Source organism: Eschrichtius robustus, chromosome 3 (assembly GCF_028021215.1).
Source record: "Eschrichtius robustus isolate mEscRob2 chromosome 3, mEscRob2.pri, whole genome shotgun sequence".
Taxonomy (NCBI): domain Eukaryota; kingdom Metazoa; phylum Chordata; class Mammalia; order Artiodactyla; family Eschrichtiidae; genus Eschrichtius; species Eschrichtius robustus.
In genome coordinates this window covers 7,394,436-7,411,197 of record NC_090826.1, presented here as the reverse complement: position 1 = coordinate 7,411,197, position 16,762 = coordinate 7,394,436, and the positions used below count along the sequence as shown (strand labels likewise).

Below are 16,762 nucleotides of genomic sequence, written 5' to 3'. Positions count from 1 at the left end.
GTTGTTTCAGAGGAAATAAGATAACGTGGCCAAGCCCTCCGGCGTTACCTGCCACGTGGAAGGTGCCCCACGGACATTTGCAGGGGCCCTGGGATGCTGGAGCGACCAGCGGAGGTAGCTGGCGTGCGCCCAGGGCTCCAGGATTACCTGCTGAGCCCCACGGCTTTGTTCCTCAGGTTGAATGTGCTTTAGGCAGAAACAGATCGTAACACAAAGCAGTTTCCTCTTACAGCTTGATAAAGAAACAGATCGTAACACAAAGCAGTTTCCTCTTACAGCTTGATAAAGAAAGAGGATCCAGGGAGAGCAGGAAAACAGGCTGGGAGTGGAGAGAAAACCCACGCTCAGATAACAGCATGTGATACCACGCGTATCACAAAATATGCTCGATCCAGCCAAAATCGTGTCTGCAATCAGGCTGATGAGAAGTCCTTGCACAAAAATAGCACCCTTGGAGATAAGAGGATGTTTCTCATTGGGAGAATTTTCTTTTGGGTCTTCACATGGAGAGTTCACCGGCGACTCTGGAGGGAATTTTGAGGAGAAAAGGCAATAAAAGTGAGGAAGAGGCTGGAGGGCCTGATTATGAGCAAAGATGAAACGACAGCCGTAGCACAGATTTTGGGGAGACACGGCCTCATCTGGCAGATGTGAAGGGTCCCAGATGGAAGGAGAGGTTGGGAAAGTCTGGGAGGATGTAAGTAGGAGTAAGGGTGTGATATTATGAAAAGAAAGTGATAGGCTGTGGATCAAGATGATTTCTGGGCAAAGAGCCTGTTTAGGAGAATAATAGCATCCCAAGGGCCGTAGACATGCTCCATGGCTCGATACAGCTAATATTTGACAAGATCAAAGTCTTAGAAGCTGCTCTGTTGGAAGTGGCCACCTCCTCCCCAACTCAGATGTTTCATCTCCAGGCCCCTTGTCTCTTTCACAAGTTTGGAAATGCCGTGTAGGTTTGCAGCCCAGGTCTTCAGGGCGGTGGCCGGGGCTCTGGCCTGTGAACACAGGCTCAGAGGAGAGCTTAGCAAAGAGGAGCAGATGCATGAGCCGGCTGGAGAGCATCTTTATCCACCCAGGGAGCGAAGGATGGATGAAGGACCAGATGAAGGGGATGCTGCTGGAATACCGGGGTCAACTACCAATGCCCTTCTGGCCTCCGGTCTGAGCCGAGCACGCACTGGGCTGTTTGCTCCCAGGCCAGTTTCTTTGATTTCCATGGCTCCTCTGCCCACGGGGTCACGATGTCTCAACGTTTCCGGCTGACGAGGCACTTTCATGCCTATTACCTCCTTTATCATTGTTACTACTTGAAGCTGACCTTCAGAGCGGCAGAAGTATTCGCATCATCTTCTCTGGTCCCCCGATTTGCTGGTGAGGAAATTGAGGCCCTCAAAGAGCACGTGACTTGGTCAGAGGCAGCCAGCACTCCCAGACCTTTTGCACGTATAACGCAGAGACCACGGCGCACGACTCCATGCCCGTGACACCTACGGGGCAGCGCTTCACTGAACTCCAGAAGGCTGCCTCTGGGAGGAGAAGTGGGGGGCTGTGGGTGGACAGGGGTTGGAGAGAGATTTACTCTATTCCCCTTGTGTACATTAACAATTTTTTTTAAATTTATTTATTTATTTTTGGTTGTGTTGGGTCTTCGTTTCTGTGCGAGGGCTTTCTCTAGTTGCGGCGAGCGGGGCCACTCTTCATCGCGGTGCGCGGGCCTCTCACTATCGTGGCCTCTCTTGTTGCGGAGCACAGGCTCCAGACGCACAGGCTCAGTAGTTGTGGCGCACGGGCTGAGTTGCTCCGCGGCATGTGGGATCTTCCCAGACCAGGGCTCGAACCCTTGTCCCCTGCATTGGCAGGCAGATTCTCAACCACTGCGCCACCAGGGAAGCCCTAAAATTTTTTAAAAATATATTTATTAGTTTTTGGCCACCCCACATGGCTTGCGGGATCTTAGTTCCCCGACCAGGGATTGAACCCGGGCCCCAGCAGTGAAAGGGCCGAGTCCTAACCACTGGACCGCCAGGGAATTCCCCCCTTGTATACACTTTAAATTCGAGGCTATACACATGTAGTACTTATTCAAAAATAATATTTAAAAGAAAGAAAGAAGGAGGGGACTAGGGTACCTGGGACAAAGGTGCTCCCTTTGGGGGGGAGGAGCTGACCTCAGAGAGTGGGGTGTGATCACGAAGGCCAATGTCAGGAATTTGAGTTCTATCATGGCTAGCTGTGTGGCCTTGGGCAAGCTACTTAACCTCCCTGGGCCTTTGTTTCTCAGGCCCTACCTCAGGGCTCTCCTGAGGGGCAATGAGTGAAGCGCTTCAGTGGTGCCTGGCAGACAGACCCCTCTTAAGATCAGGTACTCGTCCATGGAGATGGGCGCCACGGGAGGGCTCTGAGCAGAGACGTGACTTGCTCGACAGCTTATGCTGTCACAGGGTCCCTCTGGCTGCTGTGTGAAGGGGGGTCAAGCAGAGACCAGGGAGAGAGGAGACCAATTAAGAGGCTTCGGCCTCCATCCAGGTGAGAGGCCAGTGGCTGGGGCCAGCAGGAGCAGTGAAGGTGGTGAATGTATTTTGAGAGTCTGGCCAATGGGATTTTCTGATGGATTAGACAGGGGCTGTGAGAGAGGGGCCGGAAGAGAGGGCTCAGGGGCGACCCCAGGGTTTGGGGGCATGGCACCTGAGATGGGGAAGCCTGTGAGAGGAGCAGGTGTGGGGCATGGAAGCCTCGAGATGCCTGCCCCATATCCACCTGGAGATATGAGTGGGAAGCTGATGGCCTTAAAGCCCCGACGTGGGGTGAGCTCACAGAAGGTGTGAGTGTGGATGGAGAAAAGAAGAGCCCAGGCCTGGGCCCTGGGGACCAACAACCTTAGGGACTAGGAGAGGAGGGGGAGGGGGATGGGGGCAGAGGAGGGGGAGGGGGAGGGGGGAAGGAGAAGGGGAGGGGGAAGAGGAAGGCTGAATTATTCCTACAAGCCTTTATTGAGCACCTACTACGTTCCAAGCCCCGTGGAGGCCCTGGGATGGGGATGGAAAGCCCAGGCTCTGCACTTAGGAGCTTCCAGGCTGATGCCTGAGGCCAAGGAGCAAACCGCTGTCCTCAGACTTGGTATCAACCACACCGGGACCCAGTTTTGGGGCTCAAGCGATAAAGAGAAGGGCATCTAAACCCGACTGTGTATTGAGAGAGGCTTCCCAGAAGTGGGATGCTTGAACTGGGCCTTAAAAACAATCAAGCGCAGGAAAGGGAGGAAGAATGGTCCAGAAGAACCCACAAGAGAGGTGTGAACTGAGAACCGCAGATGTTACATGGGGCCCGGGGGGTCCGGGGGGCCCTGGCTGGCGGAGTGTGAGGACCGTCGGGCTTGGGTTTGATCCCAAGGGTTGTGCGGCCACCATGTCAGGGGTCGTTGGCCAAATCCAGCTACAACCTGTTTTCGTACAACCTGAAGACGAACGGTGGTTTTCACCTTTTTAAACGCTTAGGAGGGAAAAAAAGCAAAAGAAGAATGCTATTTCATGACACGTGAAGATAATATGAAGTTCAAATGTCATAAATGTCCATAAATAAAGTTCTACTGGGACAAGCCAAGCCCATCCTTATGTACTGAACAAGGGAAAACAGCCGTGGCAGAGTGATGGTCTCAGCCGGGCGGTGGGACCTGTGGGCTTAAACAGCTGGTTGTCTTGTCCTTTACAGGACGATTGTGGGGCTTTGGGATGACAGACGTGGTGAAGAAGACAGAAGTCGGGCCCTGGTGGAGTTTCCATCCGGGTGAGGCTGTCCCAATCCAGAAGGTGCCCCTTTCTGAGAGCAGAGACCATTTGGAACATGATCCACTCCTGCTTCTAGAATTTCACCTGTCCATTTTCCCAGGAGAGAGTCAGCGCTCACGAGGGAGGCTGCAAGCTCCTAGCCGGGTCCCCTCCCAAACCCCTGGGAGAGGCGATGAGGCCGCCGGGGGCCTCGGAATATTCTCTCTGGCTGGCGTTCACGTGGTGGTCAGCGGTCCAGGCGGAAGGGACCGCACGGGTCCTGGGGCTCCCTCTCGGAGCCCATCCCCTCTCACTGGTAGAAGGAGAGGCCCTTTACCCTGTGTCGGGTTTCATTGTGTCGCTTTTCCTTCAAAAACAAACAGTCCATGTCCTGGCTATTGTAAATAGAGCTGCAATGAACATTTTGGTACATGACTCTTTTTGACCTATGGTTTTCTCAGGGTATATGCCCAGTATTGGGATTGCTGGGTCGTATGGTAGTTCTATTTGTAGTTTTTTAAGGAACCTCCATACTGTTCTCCATAGTGGCTGTATCAATTTACATTCCCACCAACAGTGCAAGAGTGTTCCCTAGAGAATGGACTTGAGGATATGGGGAGGGGGTGGGGTGAGATGTGACAGGGTAAGAGAGTGTCATGGACATATATACACTACCAAATGTAAAATAGATAACTAGTGGGAAGCAGCCGCATAGCACAGGGAGATCAGCTCGGTGCTTTGTGACCACCTAGAGGGGTGGGATGGGGAGGGTGGGAGGGAGGGAGATGCAAGAGGGAAGAGAAATGGGAACATATTGTATATGTATAACTGATTCACTTTGTTATAAAGCAGAAGCTAACACACCATTGTAAGGCAATTATACTTCAATAAAGATGTTAAAAAAAAAAAAACAAAAAACAGTCCATTCAAGTTGAATGCGGGTATAGAACCTTGTTCTGAGGGGCGGGAGGCCACCTCCTGCTGCTGCACGGCATGGACCCATGTGGCTCCCGGAGTCCACCCCTGGTGGCTGGTGGACAGAGACAGAGCTATCCAGCCTGAGAGCCCTGCAGCCCTGCGTGGAGCCCTCGGCTCGGCTGACCTCTGACCTCAGAGTCATTTAGATCCTGGTGGGCTGGCTAAGAGCAAGACCAGAGCCAGACTGCTGGGGTGCAAACAGCACTGTGCCACTTAGCAGCTGTGTGACTTTGGGCAGCTCAACCTCTCTGTGCCCTGTGCCCCCCAGCTTCCATAAAATATGGTTATAATAATACTGACCCCACAAAGCTCTTATGAGAATGAAACGGCTTAGTGTTTGTTCTTAGAACAACGCTTGGCACCGAAGGCTCTGTAAGTTCTTGTCACATAAAGTAAATCAGGGAGGGCGAGAGCCTCAGAGGGACTCCGGCTCTCTCTCTCGTTGTCTCCCAGGTCCCAGAGCGCTCGGTCACTGTGCTCTTCTGGCACTTAGCAAATATTTTTTTTTTGTGGCATGCTTCACGTTTCACGGGATCTTAGTTCCCCTACCAGAGACTGAACCCGGGCCCTTGGCAGTGAAATTGTAGAGTCCTAACCACTGGACTGCCAGGGAATTCCCGAGCACTTAGCTATTTTTTTTTTTTTTTAAATTTTATTTATTTATTTATTTTTGGCTGCGTTGGGTCTTCATTGCTGCGCGAGGGCTTTTCTCTAGTTGCGGCGAGCGGGGGCTACTCTTCGTTGCAGTGCATGGGCTTCTCATTGCGGTGGCTTCTCTTGTTGCAGAGCACAGGCCCTAGGCGCATGGGTTTCAGTAGTTGTGGCACGCGGGCTCAGTAGTTGTGGCTCACGGGCTCTAGAGCACAGGCTCAGTAGATGTGGCGCACGGGCTTAGTTGCTCCGCGGCATGTGGGATCTTCCCGGACCAGGGCTCGAACCCATGTCCCCTGCATTGGCAGGCGGATTCTTAACCACTGCGCCACCAGGGAAGCCCCACTTAGCTATTTTTAACTCATATTATTGTTATTGGGTCCAGGGTGGGCACTGCCTTAAATCTCTGCGCCGCACACACTATCTAGCACAGCATCTGGTTCACAGTGGCTCTGGATGAAGGTTTAATAAATGAATAAGTGAATGAAACATCCCTCTTCTCCCACATTAATAGACTGTTCCTGGAAAAATGAATCCTTAAGAAGCAACCTTTGACTCTGGCAGCTGGGTCCCGTACTCGTCCGCCGGGGCACCTGGGTCTGGTTGGGAGCTTGTAGGGTCACTGAGTGACCCTGGAGGGGAGTACGAGGGCCATGCAGGTGCTTCAAGTGCAGGCAGGTGGCTGGTGAGTGGCTTGGCTTCTCAGAGGATGAGGCTTCCAATCCGCCCGGTCCTGACCTGCTGACCCCAGGAGAGAAGCCAACAGTGGGTTCCCCAACACCTGCCAGGACAGTGGGACCCATTCTCCCTGAGTTAGTCCTAGGATGGGCCGGGTCATTAGAATTCTAGGGCCCAGGTGTGCAGTTGGTCCAGGGAAGTTAGACCGGCAGTTGCAGGAGGCGCGAAGTGTCCAGAGAGGCAACTTTTACTCCCTGACAAGTAGCTGGAGGCACTGGAGGGGGAAGGAAACCACTGGGAACCAGCTGAAGTTGCCTATTATGGAGGTAAAGGCATCTGTGCGTCTTCATCCTTTGACTCAGGATAGCCAGTTCCCCATGTCTCCGGTACCCAGCTCAGCCCCACCCCATCTGTTCACACCTTAAGCGGCATCCAGAGGGGCGGTCCCTTCTGGGACACCCAGAAACAAGGAAAAGCGTGCCTGGCAGGCTCCTAGCCCCACCCCGCCACTGTCACCTCCCGACGCCCCTCTCTGCTCACGGAGGCTCAGACATTGCATTTAAGTGCATGGAGCCAGCTAGCCAGAGGCAGGCAGAGGCCTGACATGATTGCCTTGGCCGGTCCGCAGATCAGTCATCGGTGAGGAAGGGGGGACGACAGATGACCCCCTCTGACAGCCTCCGGGCTCTCACATTTAAAGACATGATTGTGGCCGCTACGAAAAGCCTTAGACAGGCTTTGGGTGGCATCGAAGGGCCTGATCAGGGTCATCCCAGGCTGGGGGAGAGACCTCCGTGCTCCCCGGCGTCAAGAGTAGGAGTCAGAGGCCTCCCTGTGAGCGGGTCCCATCTCTCCCCATCCTCGCCTTCCCCCAGCCATGGGCGGGGGTGGTGTGGCTCCAGAGTCCAATCTCAGCCAAAACAAAGACCAATCACTGAAATATTAGACATTGCATCCTTTTTTTTTTTTGATTTTCAAAATCTGAATTTTTATTTTTTATTAATTAATTTTTATTGCAGTATAGTTGCTTTACAATGTTGTGTTAGCGTCTACTGCACAGCAAAATGAATCAGCCACACATATACGCATATCCCCTCTCTTTTGGGTTCCCTCCCATTTAGGACACCACAGTGCATTAAGTAGAGTTCCCTGTGTTATACGATATGTTCCCATCAGTTCTCTATTTTATACATAGTATTAATAGTGTATAGTGTCAATCACAATCTCCCAACTCCTCCCACCGTGCCCTCCCTTCCCCCTTGGTATCCATACATTTGTTTTCTATGTCTGTGTCTCTATTTAGACATTGCATCCTTAATACAGGACAGAACGGAGCTGACGCTTGCCTGGTTGAAGGCTGCTGCATAAATGTAAACTCTGTATCTTTGGGAAAAACTTGGGAAATAAGCTTTCTTTTAAAGCAGTTCAGGGACTTCCCTGGTGGTCCAGTGGTAAAGAATCCGCCTTCCAATGCAGGAGATGCGGGTTCGATCCTGGTCGGGGAACTAAGATCCCACGTGCCTTGGGGCAACGAAGAGCCCGCACTGCATCGAAAGATCCCGCACGCCTCAGCGGAGATCCCACACGCCGCAACTAAGACCGGACGCAGCCAAAAAAAAATAAAGGAAAAAAAAAATAAAGCAGTTCAGCCTCACTGTGACCCAAGCACTGTAATGTCGGCAGAGCCAGGCACACACTTGGCCCTGGAGGATCCCTGTTTTGGCGGGGGGGCGGGGTGGAGACCAGACATAGGCAGATAATGAACAACAATGTGTGGTCAAGATCTGTGACTGAATCACACGCAGGGTTGTGTGGAGCCCGGGGGACAAGGCTTTCTGCTGGAGGAGAGGTGGGGCACTGAGTCAGGGAAGGCTTTTTGGAGGAGGTAATGCCTGAACCAAGTGATAAGGGATGAGTAAGTGTTTGGGAGTCGGGTGGGGGTGATGAGAGCATTCTGGGCAGAGGAGACAGAAAGAGCAGAGACCCTAAGGCACGAAAAGCATTTTGTGTGTGTGTGTGTGTGTGTGTGTGTGTGTGTATGAACTGTGTGGCTGGCATATTAAACGAGGAGGGGGGGTTATAAGGGATGAAGGAGGAAGGAGACAGGGCTGCATCAGGAAGACTGTGTGTTCCTTGCTAAGGAGTTGTATTTGATTTCGTAAAGGATGGGAGTATGCAAGGGCAGGTGAGTGAAATGCCACGTGTATTGTTTGGGTCTCTTCAGTTGCATATTACAGAAACCCAGTTCCAATCAGCCTGAGCACAAAAGGATGCGATCGACTTTCAAAAGTGAAATGTTTTGAGGATAGCGCTACCTTCAGGCAGAGTTGGATCCAGGTGCTCAGACAATGTGGACAAGAACCAGCCTCCCGCTGAAACCGACTAATTTATAATTAAAATTTATAATTTTAAATTTTAAAATTTATAATTATAATTTATAATTAAAATTTATTAGTCATTATAATGACTAATTTATAATTAAAATAATACCCAGGTTTCTTTTTTTTTTAAATTAATTAATTAATTAATTAATTAATTTTTGGCTGTGTTGGGTCTTCGTTTCTGTGCAAGGGCTTTCTCTAGTTGCGGCGAGCAGGGGGCCACTCTTCATCGCGGTGCGCGGGCCTCTCACTGTCGCGGCCCCTCTTGTTGCGGGGCACAGGCTCCAGACGCGCAGGCTCAGTAGTCGTGGCTCACGGGCCCAGTTGCTCCGTGGCATGTGGGATCTTCCCAGACCAGGGCTCGAACCCGTGTCCCCTGCATTGGCAGGCAGATTCTCAACCGCTGTGCCACCAGGGAAGCCCAATACCCGGGTTTCTATTCTTGGTCTTCTTATTCCTCTCTGTCCTAGGCCACACCTGTTTGATCACACGTTTGCCTAGTTAATAAGGAGTAGTGACGGTCACGTGCCTTGAGTCACCGCTTTCCAATAAGCATCACAGTTTATGTGATGTTCTGGGATATCTTCCAGGTCAAGATGACCTGTACAGATTATGTTGACACAGATGCCCCGGGTTCACAGACCACGGGTTCAAAGACACATAGACCACAGATGATTAAGATGATTAACCCCAGCTCCTTTGTTCTTCCCCTTTAGAAATCCCTAACTCAGAGACCAAGTTGGAGTGGATCTGAGACTTGTCTCCCATTCCCTTGCTTGGCGCCCTGCAACAAAATCCTTGCTTTGTTGCAAACTCCCGCCCTCAGTTTGGCTTTCTTTGCTTCGGACACACGAGCGCTTTGCGTGGATTAAGTGCTTCGTCTCTGCTTTCCTTCAGGTGGGTTTCTTTCCCAGGTGGGCCCTCCTTCCATGATGACAAAGGTGGCTGTCAGCAACCGCAGTCTCCCATTCTGCTGATCAGTGAGCCAAGCAGGGAAGCCGCTTGCTCCAGAAGTCCTGTGGCTGCTCTCATTGGGGGGGATCGAGTCACAAGCCCATCCCTGAACCAATCACGCTGACTGATTTGCCAGGTTTGAGTCATGTGCCCGCCCCTGTATGCCGTGGATGGGCAGCCAAGTGGACTTAGGGGAGGGGTGGGGTGGCTTCCCCAAAGTAAAATGTGGGTGCTACGATCAGAAGAGGGGGAAATGGGGTGCTGGGCAGCTACAAACAACAGATGTCTAGTTTCATATTGTATGACTCCATTTATATGAAATGTCCAGAATAGGTAAATCCAGAGACAGAAAACAGATTGGTGGTTGCCAGGGGCTGGGAGGAGGGGGAACAGGACTGATGGTGGTTTAAAGGGCAGGGGGTTTCCTTTTGGTGTGTTAAAAATGTTTTGGAACCAAATAGAGGTGGTGTTTGCACAACACTGTGAATGTACTAAATGCCACTGAGTTGTTCACTTTAAAGTGGTTAATTTTATGTTATGTGAATCCCACCTCAATAAAATTTTTTTTAAAAACCCCAGAAAAATGGCATACCCAAATTACAAGAAGAATTTCTTTGAAGAGGCATTAGATGAAGAAAATGTGACTCTTACATTGATTCCAGTTAATGAGGGAATTGTTGAAGACCGTCAAAGGGAACCAGGTGTTTCTTCAACTTCAGAAGTCAACGTGGAGGGACTTCCCTGGTGGTCGAGTGGGTAAGACTCCCTGCTCCCAATACAGGGGGCCCGGGTTCGATCCCTGGTCAGGGAACTAGATCCCGCGTGCATGCCGCAACTAAGGAGAAGTCTGCGTGCCGCAACTAAATGATCCCGCATGCCACAACAAAGATCCCGTGTGCCACAACTAAGACCCAGCACAGCCAAAATAAATAAATAAATAAATAAATAAAAATATAAAAAAAGAAGTCAATGTGGAGCCACTGAATACAAATGATCAAGCTCATCCTCCTCAAACAAACGAAGAGTTCAAGGCTTGCCCCAAATCTAGTTGTAGTAAACCAGCTTAACCCTTGCCGACCATGATGACTCCAGTTAATAAAGTGAGTTGGGACGCCTTATGGAACTGTACCGATGGCCAGAAAATAGGGGTTTATCTGAGACTCCTGAAAAAGATCAGTATATTCCTCAATCATCACAGGAGTCCAGATTGCAGTCACGTTCAAGGAAACGCAAGATGGTGACCAACAGAACAAGTGTTCGGGAAAGTAGGACGAGTGAGAGCAGGAAAGGCCTATTGTGGTTGGAGTGATAACTTCAGCTCAGGAAGCCATGCTGGCAGCATGGTCAAGAATTGCTGCAAGAACATTCAACCTAAGGCTGTGAATTCACAGCCCCTTCCCACCTCTGTTGAGTCCTTTCTGCCGCAAGCCTCAGTTGTCCAGTGGTGTGTGGTCCCTGGCAGACCGCTCTTGGCAGACACAGAAGGTTGGGTTCGCCTGCAGTTCCATGCAGGTCAGGCCTGGGTGCATGACACTCGCCGGAGGGTGATCTCTCTCTTTATGTTACCTGCCTGCGCTTTCCCATCCCCAGACCTAGAAGATAATATGTTATACCCTGAATGTGCTAAGAGGAATAAGAAAATTATGAAAAGATAAATTGCAGTGGGGAAGAGGAAGAAACCTGGTTTGGACACACCAACATCATTGCTTTTAGATGGTCCATGTCGGGAATTCCCTGGTGGTCCAGTGGTTGTGACTCGGTGCTTTCACTGCACGGCCATAAAAAATAAAGGAAGTTAAAGGAAAAAAGGAACATAGATGGTCCATGTCTTAATACAAAATAAAAGGTTACCAGAGGGGAAGGGGTGAGGGGTGGGTGAGATGGGCGAAGGGGCGTAATTGTATGGTAATAATGGTAACTAGACTTATTGTGGTCTATTATTTTGTAGTGTACACAAATATCGAATTACTATGTCGTACATCTGTAACATAATGTTATATACCAATTTTACCTCAATTAAAAAAATGTTTATAGAAACAAACAAACGAACCCCAAACACAGTGGATGTCTACTCTCCAGGCATCCTGGGATGCTTCCTTATTTCACAGGGCCGCCTGGATGGTGTGACGCCTTTCCTTCCTTTTTTCCCTGTTCTTTCCCTTCTTAAACCTCAGAGGGTTTGGGACTTGCAGTGAATTTTAAGCCAGAGGTGATTCTGGGTGTGGCCACTGGCAGAGCCACTGCCCACTGCAGCGGCCCTGGAGACCTGGGTGGTTGGTCCAAAAGCTGAGCTCATGTCTTTTCATGAGACCTGGTAGAGAGGGCTCTAGTGAGATGCCAAGGACGTCTTGTTCACCAGCTGTACCTGTTTTCCTCCCGGCTTTGGGTGGTGGACGGGAGCTGTACTCCGTAGGGTACGAGGCTGCAGCTCCAATTGGCTGGGAAGACTTGGAATGCCGGATTTCCATCATCGCTTGGCACTGAGGATGCACAGATGACGCCACTATGAAAGGGCTGGTCTTGGGGAAAAGCTATTGGCCCTGGAATTGTAAAGGGGGAAGAGGGTTTTGGCTCATTCTCTGGGCCTTTCCAAATCCTCCATGCTGGGGTTTGGGCAGAGCCCAGAGCTGCCTTGGGGCTCTCCCAGAATGAGCTTGCATTAGCTCCTTCAGGAATGGGAGTTTGAATCCAAACACTCCTCCTTGGGTTGCTCGACACCAGCTGGCTGTGGCGGGATGAGGCCCTCTGGTCCCTGGCAGGCCTGGCCCTCTGGGCTCATCTGGCACAGACACGGGGAGCGGTCCCTCTGGCTGAGCTGTGCTCCCTGCTCCTGCCTTGAGCTGTGATGGGCTGATCTTAACTCCAGGGTCTGATCTCAGTGATGCTTCGGGGATTCTCAGGACATGGTTTTGGACCCGCCTGCATCACCTGTATCCGGACATCTGGGGTTTAGGGTCCTGTCTACAATGCAGGTCCAGCTGACTGGGTCAGAACCTCTGAGAGGGATTTTACAAACTCCGTTCAGGGATTTGTTCACCAGCTGAAGTTAGAGAGTGACTGGAGGATGGGACTATGCTTTGCTCCCGAAAGCTGAGGATTTCCTACTTGTTTTACCTCCTGCCTGGACGTGCAGGGTAGGAATTCTTGCAGATGCTGGGCTCCGGCAGAAATATTACAGTGGGTCCTGGGGCCATGGGGCCTGAGTTTGAATCCTGACTCTGCTCCGTCACTTTCCAGCTGGGGGACTCCAGACCAACCACCTTGTTTCACTGGTCCCCGGTTTCCTCATCTCTAAAAAGGGGTCCCTCAGGAATTCCCTGGTGGTCCAGTGGTTAGGACTCTGTGTTCTCACTGCTGAGGGCCCGGGTTCGAGCCCTCGTGGGGGAACTAATATTCCACAAGCCGCACAGTGTAGGCAAAAAGTAAAAAAATAAAAAAACTAAAAAGGGGGCTCTTGAAATTCATGTCCACCCAGGCCCTCCGAATATGACCTTATTTAGAACCAGGGTCCTTGCCTATGTCATTAGTTAAGGATCCTCAGATGACATCAGTCTGGATTCAGGGTGGACCCTAAGTCTGATGACTGGTGTCCTTGTAAGAAAAGGAGAGGAGGGGACTTCCCTGGTGGTGCAGTTGTTAAGAATCCACCTGCCAATGCAGGGGACACGGGTTCGACCCCTGGTCCGGGAAGATCCCACGTGCCGTGGAGCAACTAAGCCCGTGTGCCACAACTACTGAGCCTGCGTGCCGCAACTACTGAAGCCCGTGCACCCTATAGCCCATGCTCCGCAACAAGAGAAGCCACCGCCGTGAGAAGGCCATGCACCACAGCGAAGAGTAGCCCCTGCTTGCCGCAACTAGAGAAAGTCCGTGCCCAGCAACGAAGACCCAACACAGCCAAAAAATAAAATAAATAAATAAATAAATTTAAAAAAAGAAAGAAAGAAAAGGAGAGAAGGACACACAGAGGTATACACAGAGTGGAAAAGACCACGTGAAGACAAGGCAGAGAAGGGAGTGATGTGGCCATAACCAAGGAAGGCCTGGAGCCCCCAGAGCTGGAGGAAGCCAGAGAGGATTCTCCCCAACAGCCTTCAGAGGGAGCATGGCCTGCTAACACTTTGATTGCCAGCCTCCGGCCTCCTGAACTGTGAGAGAAAGAACTTCTGTTGTTTTAAGCCACCCCATTTATGGTCATTTGTAATGGGCACCCTAGGAAACAAAAACACTCCCTTGAAGGACAGTCATCACCTAGAGCATTTGACACACAGCATACAGAAGGGGCTCAAGAAACATCCACTGTTATCACTGTGTAGACGGAACAGCAGGAGAGCTCAATACATTTTCAAGGGGCAGCCCGTGGCTCTGGAGAGGACCAGCCTGTCAAAAGGAGCATCCCCAGTGCGTCCGGGGCACCGGCCCTGCCGGTGCACTGCCTCACTCCACTCCCTCCTGGCTTCCAGAGGCTGGAGCCCTGGCAGGGAGCCGGGAGGGAACAGGAGCAAGGAGAGGGCTGGGAAGGGCGGCCCTGGCCCAGGGTGAGGAATGCACGCCGCTGTGAATCATGGCATGCGGGCCAATGGCTGCCTGCTGACATATCACACCCCAGGGGCAAGACAGTGGTGACCTAATGCTGGTGTCAAACACTCAGGGCCCCTCCCAGCACCGCCCCCATGCTTCAGCGTTGCCCAGAGGGAGCTATCCCTACCCCACCCCTGCCCAAGTTTGTGTGCTCTTCCCTCCCCTGCACACACAGCAGGACAAGCAGACCGCCTGAGCCAAGACTTCAGTGGAGGTTTATTATTTGGATGCTTCGGAATGGGCGAGGTGAACAGTTTCCACTTCCCCGAGGGCAGCCGCATCGTAAATCCTGGAATACGCACTGCACATCTGCCGCAGCTGCCCGGGGAGAGTGTGTTGGGATGAGCTTCGCAGGGACTGTTCCCGGGGCTGGAGTCCCACTCTCTCCCGCCTCCGTCTATAAAAATAATGGCTTACAGATGGGGAAACTGAGGCCCAGAGCTGCTAAGGACCTGTTATACACCTCCAAGTCAAAGAGCTTCTTGGCAACAGAGCTGGGATTGGAATGGAGAATTTATCTTGGGCAAAGTTCTGTTCTACTTCCTGGACCAGGGTCGTCATCTTCTCGGCCACTGCTGCAAATCTTGGCTCCCCTGCTCCTGGGTCCTGGAAGTGTACTCCCCGCCCCCCACCGCCACCCCGCCCCGAGTCAGGGCATTGTGGCTTCTGGGCTCTAGAAACAACTCTTATTTTCTTGGCCCTCACCTTCTGAAAGTGAGTATATCTTACCTTCAGCAGTGATTTTAGCTCCATGAATTTCCTCTGTGCCCACCCCACCTTCAGAGAGAAAGTTTTCCTGAGGCTCTGGATTGGGATTCTTGGCCTCTGTATCACCACACAACTGTGAGCAAGGATTTTAGGACAGTCTATCGAGACCGGGCATCTAGTATGGTGAAGGGTCCCTGAGTATCCGGGGCACACGCAGCCCCTAACCTGTGCTCCTTTCCCCAGGAGAAAGCTCCATGCTTCTCTGCTGGTGAGTCAAGTCCAAGTCGTCGCAAGGGCTTTGACAGGCATCTGGAACACCGGGCAGGGCCACTTAGAGCTCCCCAAGGCTTCTGCTTATTTATTTTACCATCATAACCTGAAGCCAATATTTAAGCATTACCAAGGCAACAGCCCAAATCTCCCAGCCCTTGGCCCCCGGCCAGTCCCACATGGAGGGGACAAGGGCAGGAGGGGAGCAAGGAAAATGAGTCAACCGTCCCCCCACCCCCCCGACCACCTGGGAAAACAGTGACCCAAAAAACAGATCCCAGCTTCTCTTACAGGGTAACTGTTCTTTTTGGGGGGCCTACGACTCGGTGCTTTTCACACAACAGGAAGAGAATAGAGCAAGACTCTGCCCCGGTATTTTATTTTGTTTTCGTCATTATGGTTGGAAACGAGAGGTTTTTCCAACTTTTTATTGAAGCATAATGTGCATGAGGAAAGTGGACAAGTTATAACGGTACAATTTTTTTCCCCACAACTCTCCCTTTCACCAGCACCCCAACAAGAGCAGCCCTCCCAAAGGTCCCCTGTCCCCTCGTCATTATACCCCCAGGGTGACCATGATCCTAGCTGCTCATAGTTTGCCTGTTTTTGTACTTCACATACAGGGAAGCGTACACTATGTTCCATCTTGGGTTGAAGCCAACAGCATTTTTAGGTTCTAGGAGGTTCCCATGGCCCTTCTCACCACCATTCCGGGGAGGAGAGAACACAGAGGAGGAGAAGACACCTTCCCTGTCCCACAGGCCATGTGGGTGTCGCGACAGGGATGGAGAGCATGTAGAGAATGGGGTGGGCGTGGTCTGATATTAGAAAAAAGCCACAGCATCCTTTTCCCTTGTGCTGTGGATCTCGAGTCTCCACCTGACGTGCATGATGGGAGAAAGGAGGGGGCCGCAGGGTCATAACAAAGCCTGTGGGTCTCCAGGGCCCCCATTCCCAGAAGTCCTCGTGTCTCGTGGCCGGACGCTGGGGGCACCCACATCTTCCTTACTGTCCGGTGAACCTCGCCACTGCAGGGCTGGCTCTGATCGCCCTTGTTTTCATGCCTGGTCGGGGCAGGGCAGGGATTACCCTAACCTGTGTGTCTCGGTGGGGTTGGCAGTCCTGGGCTCAGTACCCCTGTGTAGCCCCTGCTGCCGCAAGGATTTCACTCTCTGTCCCAGGGTTGAGGAGGGGCTTCTTTTTCTCTCTCTCTCTCTCTTTCTTATTCGGGGGGGTCGGCTTGTGGGATTTTAGTTCCACGACCAGGGAATGAACCTGGGCCCCCTGCAGTGGAAGTGTGGAGGCCTAACCACTGGACCGCCAGGGAAGTCCTGAGGAGGGGGATTTTTTTCTTGGTGCTTCACATCCCTTGGGCCAGTGAGTATCTGCAGAGAAGGACCAGTTTTCAACATTTCCAAGCCATCACAGACTGCTGCCTTTGTGAAATACAATAACCATGACATAGGTGAGAAAAAAAAATGGAAGAAATAAAAGCCATCCAAAATACAAGCTCCCACTTCTTTTCTTATTATTAGACTTAATGGTCACAAAATTGCATTTCACAAAATATAATAGGACAAACCTAACGAGGGGCAAAAGGCTTATAGAAATTTCTGAGTGCTGACTCCCGATTTCTATACTTATTCCGTGGGTTGTGGGCATGCTGTCCGCTGACCAACGCAGGTCTGTGGGCCACACTTGGAGCAGCCTTGCCTTAGACCGCCCTCTGCCCCGCCCTGGGCTGACCTTGAGTGGTCTCTGCTGTTTGCGTCTGCCTGGGGCCCCCTTCCCAGC

General features: G+C 51.6%; 1 pseudogene; it reads left to right on the top strand.

The window, feature by feature from the left end:
• The first annotated feature begins 1,244 nt into the window (after positions 1 to 1,244).
• Positions 1,245 to 11,064, top strand: LOC137760492 (developmental pluripotency-associated protein 2-like; annotated as a pseudogene).
• Positions 11,065 to 16,762: the final 5,698 nt, after the last annotated feature.